The following is an 11,535-nucleotide window of genomic DNA, read 5'->3' on the forward strand; positions in this document are numbered from 1 at the left end:
TTAGTGTTTAGTAAGAGTTCAGGTTGGAACATATGTAAGAGACATTATGACATTTTTAGCATTTTGCTTGGTGTAGATTTATATTTTTTTTTTTTACCTAGCTTTGTTTTTTTAACACTCAATGGCTGAAGGAGGAGAAACGGATTTAGGAGTTACTGACTTTGTTAACAAAGAAAGGAGGATGGACTTTGTCATTAAGTGAACAGCAGCCAGTGTTGCCAACTCCTCAGTAAGGAAAGTAGCTATTGGCTGTCCTAAAAGTCGCTAGAAGTCGCTAAATGACGTTATCGCCTAATTTGCATAATTGTAATGAGCGCTGTAGGAGAGAGGCGGGAACAGCGGTGGCTTTGCGCATGCGCGATTCATTAGCAGCTGGGACTGCTGCGTGAGGGGCTACTGTGAGACTAACCGCCTTTGAGTGCTTTGGGGCGGCGGAGGGGCTCACGGCAACTCCCGCTGCTCGTTCACGGCAGCTCCCGCGTGCCGAACGGTACGTGCTTTCACGTCAGAGTCAAAACACCAGAAAAGTCTCCAACAACACCAGAAAATGTAGATAGATTTGTCGCTAGTAGCTTTTGACAAAAAAAGTCGCCATGAGGGTTTGGAAAGTCACCAGATTTAGCGAGAAAGTCGCCAAGTTGGCAACACCGACAGCAGCTTTGGTAAGTGAAGTGCTTTTGTGTTTTTACATCTGCAGTAGTGTTACTACTGTGTTCATTTGTCTATCGTGTCGTTTTTATGAATAATATGAATGTCTCGCGCTCTAGCGCTGCAGTGTTGCTGGATTGATTTGTCATGCTTGACATTTTATGTGACTGGTTCTTGTCATTTTTTTTTTATTACATTGATTCTGACTTGTCCGTTAATGACGAAGCATCCCGTCATCGCGGGGTTATTTCGGACATTTGATTCTCTGTTTGAATCAGTAGGGAACAGCTAACTGCTGTTGTTTCCCCGCTAAGCTAGTTAGCTTAGGCTCCCTGAACACACACGGGGCCTCAGCTGTTTTTTGTTATTGTTCTGGGTTCAAAAGGTCACAGCCCGTTGTCTCCTACGTGAGCGCAGTCCACCGAAAATATTATATTTCCCACAATTTAAGCTTCTGCATTTTCCAACTGCACTAGTATTATTCAAACGTATTGTTCGGTTCGTAAGCCTCCTGCCGAACGGTTTAATACGAATACGTGTATTGTTACACCCCCAGAAACAAATAACCGTAGCTCAGTAGGACAGCACAGAAGGCAAAATGCAGGCCCGCCACTGCATTCAAGGTACACTATACTGAAAGAATATATGGCTCCTACACAAATGCGTCATCCTTTAATTTGCACATTAAAGCACAGTTATGTATATCAGTTTCATATCTCAAAAAAATATTGCATGTTTTAGAATATTTGATAGACATCACAGTATAGAGGGACTGATTCTAATTTCCTTGTTTTGTTCATTTCACAACATGACAATAAACTAGCAGAGACTGATGTCAAGGGTTTTCAATATTTGATTAATTGCAAATTTGTTGTAATATTTTAATAATACATTCAAAAAGTGTACAATATCAACTAATATTCGTTCTACTCAAAAGGGACATATGACGAAAAGCTCACTTTCTCAGTGCTTGTGCACATACATTTGGGTATCTGGAGTGCCTAAAAACTGAAATAAGACAAACAGTCAGTTATTGTCAGCTGCTTAGATCAGAAAACGTGATTCTACAAGCCAATCAGATTTAGCTCCTCTTCCTTGCTCCCATGCACGCTCATTAGAATATCCTTATATACGGCTTGAGAACTACCTATTGAACGGTGCACCATATTTTTCTCGCAAGCAGATCAGAGCAGATGGGTTCTCCGGGATTGGAACTTAAAGAAACAGGTGCTAAAATGGAGCGATTCAGACAGACAGTATGAGAAAAAAAAAGTGTTTCTGGACATTAAAGCATGTAAACATGTTCCAGAAACCCAAACTAGTATAAACGTGAAAATGAGCAGTTGTTGGTATCGAGTAAATTTGCAAAAAAAGTACTGAAATAGAAGTAAAAGTAGTCATTAGAATAACTACTTGAGTAGTAGTAAAAAAGCATTTACTACAAAAAATGACTTGCTAAGAGAGTAACTTAAGAAATAAAATTAAAAAAACACCGGCACACTACTCTCTTTTATTTGATGTAACTGGAATGAACTCTTCAGCTAAAATCAAAGAAGTGAACACACAAGGTCTGTATCTATTTGTGATGAAATGACAAGTCATCATCTCCTGATTAGATAACCTGCACATATGCACAGCCTGTATCTTTCAAGTGTGATCTTAACATTTGACTTTCATGTTAGACTCTATTAAGTTCACCAATAAGTAAAGACTTTTTTTGATTACATTGTTTGCTTTTTTTCTCCTATATCAAATCATGTGCATAATACATATGTCTGTTATGTCAAAGAGTAAACATGAACAGTGTCAGCACGTTGTCCTCGACCTCTGATCATTCCAGTACAGATGTGCAGTTCCCATCACAGACAGACACAGATCACATCTAGGTCTCTCCAATCACATGAAGACGATACGATTAGAGAGGAGGACAAATCAGTCTCTTATCTCTCTGAAAATGTCTCATATCAGACCTAATTCAGGCTAATTAGAGGTAATGCTTTGATGTTTTATCAGTAATTATTTACGAAATATAGATGTGTTCCCTCCTTCACTTTGAGCTGATGAAGATCTGTAAACATTATCTCAGTTATGGGACTTCACCAGTGGCAGGCTGTGCATTTTATACCTGGGCCTTCACTGCTGTCCTGCAGCTGAAACACAGCTACAGTTATTTGTTTTGTGTAAAAATGAAGTTCAACACCTATAAATACATGAACTGCAGAGTGCAGATACATGAATACGCCGAGAGTGTGTCTCCTCTCTGCTCTGACTGCAGCTGGGACTGCTGCGTGAGGCTGCTGTGAGAGTAACAGCCTGCGAGTGCTTTGGGGCGGTTCACGACAGTGCAGAACGTAAGTGCTTTCACGTCAGAGTCAAAACACCAGAAAAGTCTCCAACAACACCAGAACAAGTCGATAGATTTGTCACGAGTAGCTTTTGACAAAAAAAGTCGCCATGAGGGTTTAGAAAGTCGCCAGATTTAGCGAGAAAGCCAAGTTGCCAACACAGGCACCGACTAAATGTGTCCCCAGAGCAACAATGGACGTAACAATAGTTCCCATCACATATAAAACCAAACAAAAATCCATCTTCATAAAAACAAGTTGTACAATTAATAATATATACACAAGCATATTAAAGCTACTGCAGATGTAAAAACAAACACATTTAACTTACCAGAGCTGCTGTTCACTTAAAGACAAAGTCCATCCTCCTTTCTTTTAAAATTATAATACATGTAGTGTATTTATGAAAAATTATTAAATTATAAAATAGCTATAACTTTGCGATTCTGTTTAGGCCAGCAGAGAAGGCCTTGCAGGCCCTGACGGCCCACCACTGGACTTCACATACTGCATGATGCAGGGCAGGTGTCTCAGTACTTTCTGATTTCTCTACTCTGTCTGTGTCTCTCAGCTCCAAGCCTATTGATTCCTGCTGGAGAGATACATCTTCTAAAACACCTCAAAATATATTGTTTCACTGTTTAAATAGGCTTAGTCATTTCCTAAAACAGGTGGATAAGGATATGCAAATTATGGATATGAATCCATATTTGATGCTCTAGTGAATATGTCCAGCAACAATGGAGCTCTATGGCACAGAGGAACAATGCTACACACACAATAGTTGTATACAATACAATACTATAGACTACAGTACAATACAATGCAATCATTGTTGGTTTGGCTCATTCCATGAAAAAAAGAAAAATAATTGACCTTGAATCTTTGTTCTGTTGTGAAGCTCTTTGTTAAAATCTAGTTTTTTAGACCTTCACGTTGTTTTAGTTTATATTGTGCTCATGTGGTGCATATTCCTTAACAAATGTGTGTTTAATTATAACTGCAACAGAGTGACACACAGAAAACAGTGCATTGTTGTAGCAGTAGAGTACTAGTTGGTTTCTGGGTGTGTGACCACATACTGAAGCTGCCATGTTGCACTGGACTTGATGGAAATGTGGAGGATACAAGGCCCACACCAAATGCACAGGCGATGGTGGAGGAGGTGGAGGATGGCGCTAACAGGTTTATCTGCCCGTGCAGGGAAAATGTTTTTCCCTGTGATACATCATCTAATATGAACAGAAAGTACGTGTTTCCTACAATGTTTCATCCTCTACGTTATGCTTTTAATAGTATATCGCCATTTTAGAGGCTTACTAAGAAACCACATCCACATATGTCTTCAAATAGTCTGTGAAAAAACGTTCACTTTTGAACCACTTTTGAACGTATTTTAACCATGACCGTGTTTTAAACGTTGAAATGCTTACAGTAAAATATGTCGCAATTAAATACGTAGTCATAGTAACACATCAACAGTTTCCACTTAAATGACAAAGAAAACCATGTGACACAATCAACAATTCATTTTTATTTATTAAGCAACACTAGTTTAAATATAACATGTTCTTTAAATACAACTGCAATGAAATAGAAAAATACATGATTGTTGTGTTACTGTTTGCAGTAACACAATCTCCCTTTACTTGTTAAATGTTGTTATCAAAACCTCGCATACACATACACTGTCGTGTGTTTTAGATGTGAAATGGCCTAAAAAAGCACTTTATAACGTCTGGCTAAAGCAACATCCCTTAAAGACAGTCGCCAACATTAACTTACACACATGTTTATGTTTACTGTTGGTCTATGCTGCAGTACACTACAAGCTAACATGCTAACGCTACAGGCTAGCAGCCTAGCCTGCATCATGAGCAGTATATAATGATACTAATGGTGCCAACTTCGCTTTTCATTATTGGATCCAGTAGTTCCAGTACTTACAAAGTGTGTAGCTAGGGTAGCCAGCATAATATGACTTTTCAGAAATACGTTCACAGTAACCAATATCATCTCTCTTTCAACCTACAACTGAACAAACCATCAACATTTTAAAAGAAATTGGTGTTTTGAGACACGTTGATGTTGTAACCGCATTTTAGCCGGATGAAAAGATGGTGAAAATAGGTCTGAGACGTTCAGACTGATTATCACCAAGTTTTCAACTCGATATCAAGACCTCGGTTGGTGCTCACTGGGTTTTCTCTAATCTCTTTTCTGCTTTGGTCTCCACAAAGTCCCAAGAAAGCGTGTCTCTCTGCTAATTGTTCCACTGTGTTCCCCAGCTTGTCTCTGACTGTGACTGGTGCTGGGAAGGTAGTGTTTGCTTCATTACTGAAGAAAGCTGCCTGCTGCAGCTAGAAACCAAGTTCTGAGTGAGGTAACCAAATCCATGGCCTTATATTTAAGAAATGCAGAGGTAAAACAAAACCAGTTCACAGGGGGGTCCGGGGGCCGTTTGATGTCCTTGATCGAGTGGTGGGCCGTCAGGGCCAGCAAGGCCTTCTCTGCTGGCCTAGACAGAACCACAAAGCTATAGCTATTTTATAATTAAATAATTTTTCTTAAATACACTACATGTATTATAATTTATAAAAATAGTTTCCCCATTATCTTATTTTCTCATTGCACAGCTACTGTCTTCCTCAGTTGCTCTGCTTCCAGTGCAGCTTGTTTTAAGTAGAGCTTTTATCCAATCAGATTTCACCTCTGTGTCTCTAGGTAAGAACAGAGGCCCGAGGCCTGCAGACTCACAAGTGAATTCATGTGCAGTTTAAGTGAATGGGGACGATATTGTTGATTGTCATGGTCTTCAACCAATCAGATCTTTAGTTTGACATCTTGGGCGTATTCTTTGACGTGCCAGAGCTTGCTAGCTGGCCTACAAGTACGTCAGCATTAACGGGCAGCTCAGTTTCCAGGTGCGCTGTGATTGGTCAGTGGGCGAGCACGTGACTATCGTGAAACGAAACTTAACTTGCCAGCAGAGTTGGAGGAGTAAGAGTTGAAATTGAAAGATATGGAAGAAATTCTAACATTTTTAGGGTTTTGCTTGGTTCTGGGTGAGTCAGAAGTTCAGTTCTTGCTCCAGAAGTTGAAAACAGTCTGAAGCAAAAGCTGAAACCGGACTTCCTATATCCTTGAGATGTGTAGGCTCCTCCCTTGCAATTAGCAAAGCTATTCAGCAGCTGAGACTAAATCACACCTCCTCAGAAAGGCAGAAACTCAGTCCACTGAGGCAAGCCTAAGTACAGCTATAAAGACAACTTAGTTAAAGCAAGAATAAAATACCTATCAGATTCTGGGTGAGTCAGAAGTTCAGTTCTTGCTCCAGAAGTTGAAAACAGTCTGTCTCACTGAAGAAAGTAAAGACATGTGCTATAAAGGGGTGGAAGAGGAACTAACTAGCCAGCATGTCGTTGTAAGGGTTGACGGGCCATCAACAGAAAATGTGAGCTTTTACTCATGCAGGAAGTAGCTTTTTGTTATAATCCACAAATGTTTAAATGAACCAGGAATGTTGAGCATGTTTGAGTTTAGATTGATAATCACTCATAACGGTACAAAGGACCATTAGTCCATTGTCTAAAAATCATTCTAAAGGAAGCTGTAGCATAAGTTCAGTCAGGACTATACTCTTGCATGCCTAAACCTGTATATTTCTCAATCAGCCATTCACTTCTCATGCATGCTCACTCATTATTTCCTTGCTGTCATTGGTCTAGGCTGTCAATCACGATATCAGCTGTTTAGATCAGCTGCTCTCCTCTATCCAATAGCACAACAAAACAATGACATCGTTAGCCTATCATGTTGCTGCTGTCTCTCTTTAAATACGATTGTCTCTCTACCTTCAGTACGTTCATGTTGCTGTTACGCACCTCCCCATCACTGCCCAGTCTTTGCAGATTCATCAACTCATCATTCTATCAGCCTCATCAGCCACCGCCACCACCAGTGTCTGGACTCCACGGTGGGGTTTATCTTGCTGCTGCTCAGGGCAGACGACCCTCCATTACAAATCTCCCTGTAGAGTCCAAGCGCCAAAGACTCTGTGAAGACTTTATCATCACATATCATTACATTACATTACAGTCATTTAGCAGACGCTTTTATCCAAAGCAACTTACAATTCAGATTCCATCACACCGGGAGCAATTTTTGTGGTTACATGTCTTGCTCAAGGACACATCGACATGCAACTAGCGGAGCCGGAGGACTGATTGAAGGACGGCCCTGCTCTCCACTTAGCCACGGTCGCCCGTCATCTGTTAATAATATCTGACTTGTCTCTCCTTATTAAACTCCCTGTTGTATTGAGTGAAAGGACATTGCTGACGACTAGTCCTCCTGACATAACTGTACCTTTCAGGTAACACTGAAGCAACCTTTGGTGTTGAATGAAATAAATGACCTGATGGCTGTTGCTTACCTCACTGTGGTTCAATAACAACAGACAGTTTCTTTGATTCTTCCACCATCATTGGATGTGATTGCTGTCATGCTTGCGGCTGCAGTGGCTGGTATTTGATGAAAAGGTTAATACAGACCAGTGATGTTTCTCGGACAGGTGCCAAGCTGAGGAACAGTTCACAGCTTCCACTGAATGGGGCCGTACAGCGAGTCGCCCCTCAGACATCCTACTTATCTAATCTCACATCATAGTACCATCGTGGTGGTGTAACACGGTGGCTCAGTAACTCAGAGTGCACCTATGGAGGATTGTGAGGTTTCCTTTCAGCAGCCCCCCTAGGGACCCCCTAGGCCCCCCCCCCCCATGTTCAAAGAAATGCAACAAAAGTGTCCTCTCGGATGCCCTTATGGTGGATGATACATGATAAATACCCTGTAGGGGCCCTACCAGTATAGAAAACATGATGAGGTGCCCTCTTGGACTGTGCTGCATACAGCTGGTGCCCTTGTTTTTCAGCCCTGCCCCCAGACAGCCTGAGTCTGCCACTGCTCCTCACAAAGAGAACTCAAACTGGGTCATGGATGGGATGATTTAAAACTCAAGATGACACATTTGAATCAGACATTGTCTGGGATGGTTGGATGCTTCTCATTAGGTATTTATGGCTTCACTATTTGTGTTTTGTGTGTATTATGTTTTCCTGTAAATTTCTTTGTATCAGTCTAAAGGACTCGTTATTCGGTGCTGGTCCATGCTATGTACTTCACACTATAAGAAATGAACAAACCAAACACATGGCTAACAAGTGTCAGGTGCCACACCCCTGATTGGTGCACAGCTGCGGACACTCCAGCCGATAACCTCCTGCAGGCTGACACACCAGATCCTTATCCCACTAATCATCCTCCTGGCAGTATATCAACCCTGGTCCTGCAGTCCTGGGTTGTCAGTCTGTACCGTCTACAACCCGGTACCGGCTACAAACCCTGTGCCTACTGGTGTGCCTGCCTCCGGTGTCGGTCCACGGGAAAACACCCCATCGATCCTGCCTTCTGTCCAGTGTAAATAAAGTCTGTTCTGTACCTTAACCCTGTCTTATGGTCTTATGGGTCCTGTCCTGAACTCCCTTGACAACAAGTTCATGATGTGCAGTGGAGATGGTCTGAAAGTATGAAGATGTCAATATTTGTGCCAGAGGCTGTTTAACTTAAGTGACTTAATAGTTCAGTATTTGAATTATCAAATGGCTGAATTGGTGAATATAGAGTCCATGCACACTTACACATGTGCTAATTCGAGTCGATTCATTTATCCTTCTGACATTTTCATTTTGTATCTATTATCATCTTTTATTCATTTTTATTGTGGGGGTGGGGCCAATAGTTAAAAAGTGGGAGAAGACAGAAGATATTGTAGCTCCTCATTGTACAGTATATATAAAAATAACCATGTTGCCAAAAAAAGTTCAAGACTGATATTTCCCCTCAATCTTTCTGTACTGTGAAAAGGGGAAACCCATATATATTTGTGATGGATGAAGTTAAAATGGATTTAGGATTACAATTTTAATTAAGCTGCTTTATTTCAGGAGTTTAGCAAAGGTGGGTCACTTTTTATCCCTAGGACAAAGGACAGAATGTTACGGGTTAAGCCCAAACCTTTATATTGTCAGACTTGACAACCACAGGGCACATCATACAACTGTTCAGAGTGCTGCTCCTCCTGCGGGCCCTGTTAGAGGCCCCCTCCAGAGGGGGTCTACACTCTGCTGCTATACCCACACAGGTGATGTTAATAAACATGCCCTCTTTTCTTATGTCTGTGTGGAGAAACTGTCCTTTTAAGAAAGAGCATCTGTTGTTTCAGCAAGTCCCCCCCAAATTAGATATGTTTATGTTCAACTGAAAAAAGCCCTGTTGCGGTAACCATGGCATTGTCACGACGTAAAACCGATTTCATCATGCAAACCAGCCTTTGATCAGCACCACGGACAGCAGCCAGAGCTCCACATTTATCAACGCTAATTTAGCAGTCTGCCCTGGACTCCAATGTTTGCACAGACACACAGTGGGGGCACTTTTTCCAACATATGAGAAGTAACAATTACATTGTTATTATGGAGTAAGATCAGGGATTTAAATCTATAGCAGAGAGAAAGGAGAAACCTGTACTCACCCATTAGAAGTTCATTCTACGGGCCTTGCAAAGTCATTAACAACACTGATCAAGATCTGTGTCCTAATTGGCAGAGAGCAACTTTTTCAGCTGAACTTTAGTCAGAACCCTGTTTCTATGTATTCCTGTCGCTCGCTTTGAAAGCTTCACAATAGAGGAGCTGATTGGTGAAGCTCAAATGAGGAGTTATCTATACGATACCTCCTCATTTCAGTACTAAAAGCTGAAGAAGAGAGCCTCTGGCTCAAGCTATCAGACAAAACAAAGAGCTGAAAGGATCAATATAGCAAAGGAGGAACATGTAATGGGACTTTTTGCAGATGACATTACCGATCTCCAAAATCCCAACTCAACAATTCCCAAATTTATGACAATTTTGGCTGACTACGGTTGGATGTCGATTGAATGATAGTCAAAAAATACAAATTGGAAGGAGACAGTAAACTTCTGATTTTAGACCGGGACAGATAGATAATACATTCATACGCTAGAGAGAAAAAGGAATAACAACGGTATGTACACTCAGAGGGAAAAACTTTAAAAACTTTTGAAAAAGGAGAATTTAATTTAGAAAATGAGGACCTGTTCAGATATTTACAGCTAAGACATTTCTATGATACAGAAATTAAAAAAGGAATTTCATCAGAAGGTAATGAAGTGATTGAAGTGCTGACAGGTGCGTACAAACAAACCCCCTCAAAGTTGGTTTCCAAACTGTACAGGAGTTTACATAAACGAAACGGAAGAAACACACTATATGTAAAACTGAAATGGGAACTAGAACTGAACATTAAACTGTCGAAGAGTGGTTGGCATTCCATGTGTAGAATGCAACAAACTTCCACTAGCTCTAGGAGATGGAGGGAATTCGGTTGGAAGAACTTAATCCGCTTTTTTATTACACACCATATAAAACATAAACAATTGGGTAAAGAGCAGCCATGCTGGAGACAGTGTGGGCAGATGAATGCCAATCACTCACATATGTTCTGGTCATGTAAATGCAAACATTCTGGGACAGTTATTCAGACTCTGGAGGAGATTCTAAGTTACAAGATTCCCAGGGACCCCCGGATTGTGTTCCTGGGATTGATACCCGGCGACATAATTCAAAAGAAGGACTTCCATCTCTTTAAAATCCTGACACTCGCATGTAAAAAGGCCATCACAAGGAGCTGGTTGAAAAGTGACCCTCCAAGTCCAGGACAGTGGCTGGACATTGTAGAGGAAATATACTCCATGGAAAAACTGACTCATTATCTAAGGATCAAAGCAGGGACCCATGATCAACGCTGGGGAAAATGGACTGTATACAAGAGGAAAGATGGGTCTTGTTCTCAGCTGGTCTGAAAAGAACGGATCGAAGGTTGTAAAGAGTGAATGGTGACCCCCTTTTACTTTTATGTCTATTTTTACTTTTATCATTATGTCATGTTTCCAGTAAATATCCCACTTCAATATAAAATGTGTGTTTTCTGTTTGTGGGGCGACTGTGGCTCAGTGGTAGAGCAGGGTCGTCCTTCAATCAGAGGGGTTAAGTGTCCTTAACCCCAAATTGCTCCGGCAGGCTGATCCATCGGTGTATAAATCTAAGGATTTATACACCCGATGGGCAGGTGGCACCTTGCATGGTAGCCCCTGCCATCAGTGTATGAATGGGTGTGAATGGGTGAATGATGACATGTGGTGTTAAAGCACTTTGAGTGGTCGGACGACTGGAAAAGAGAAATACAAGTACAGACCATTTACACAGAAAAGTGTGTATTTATGCATGCATTTCCCAGTACACTCACAGTGACCAGTGGCAGCTGCCCAGTTCCAAGCTGTCCCAGTGTGAGCCTCTCTAAGCGGTCTCGTCTAACTCCTCCAGAGACACTTTCAGGTTCCCGCTGCCCCTGTAAATATTCATCATTGCTTCAACTATTTTTGCATTCTGGGAAAATGTCACTT

This window comes from Anarrhichthys ocellatus, unplaced genomic scaffold, assembly GCF_004355925.1.
Source record: "Anarrhichthys ocellatus isolate YVR2014 unplaced genomic scaffold, GSC_Weel_1.0 scaffold64, whole genome shotgun sequence".
NCBI classification, from domain to species: Eukaryota; Metazoa; Chordata; class Actinopteri; order Perciformes; family Anarhichadidae; genus Anarrhichthys; species Anarrhichthys ocellatus.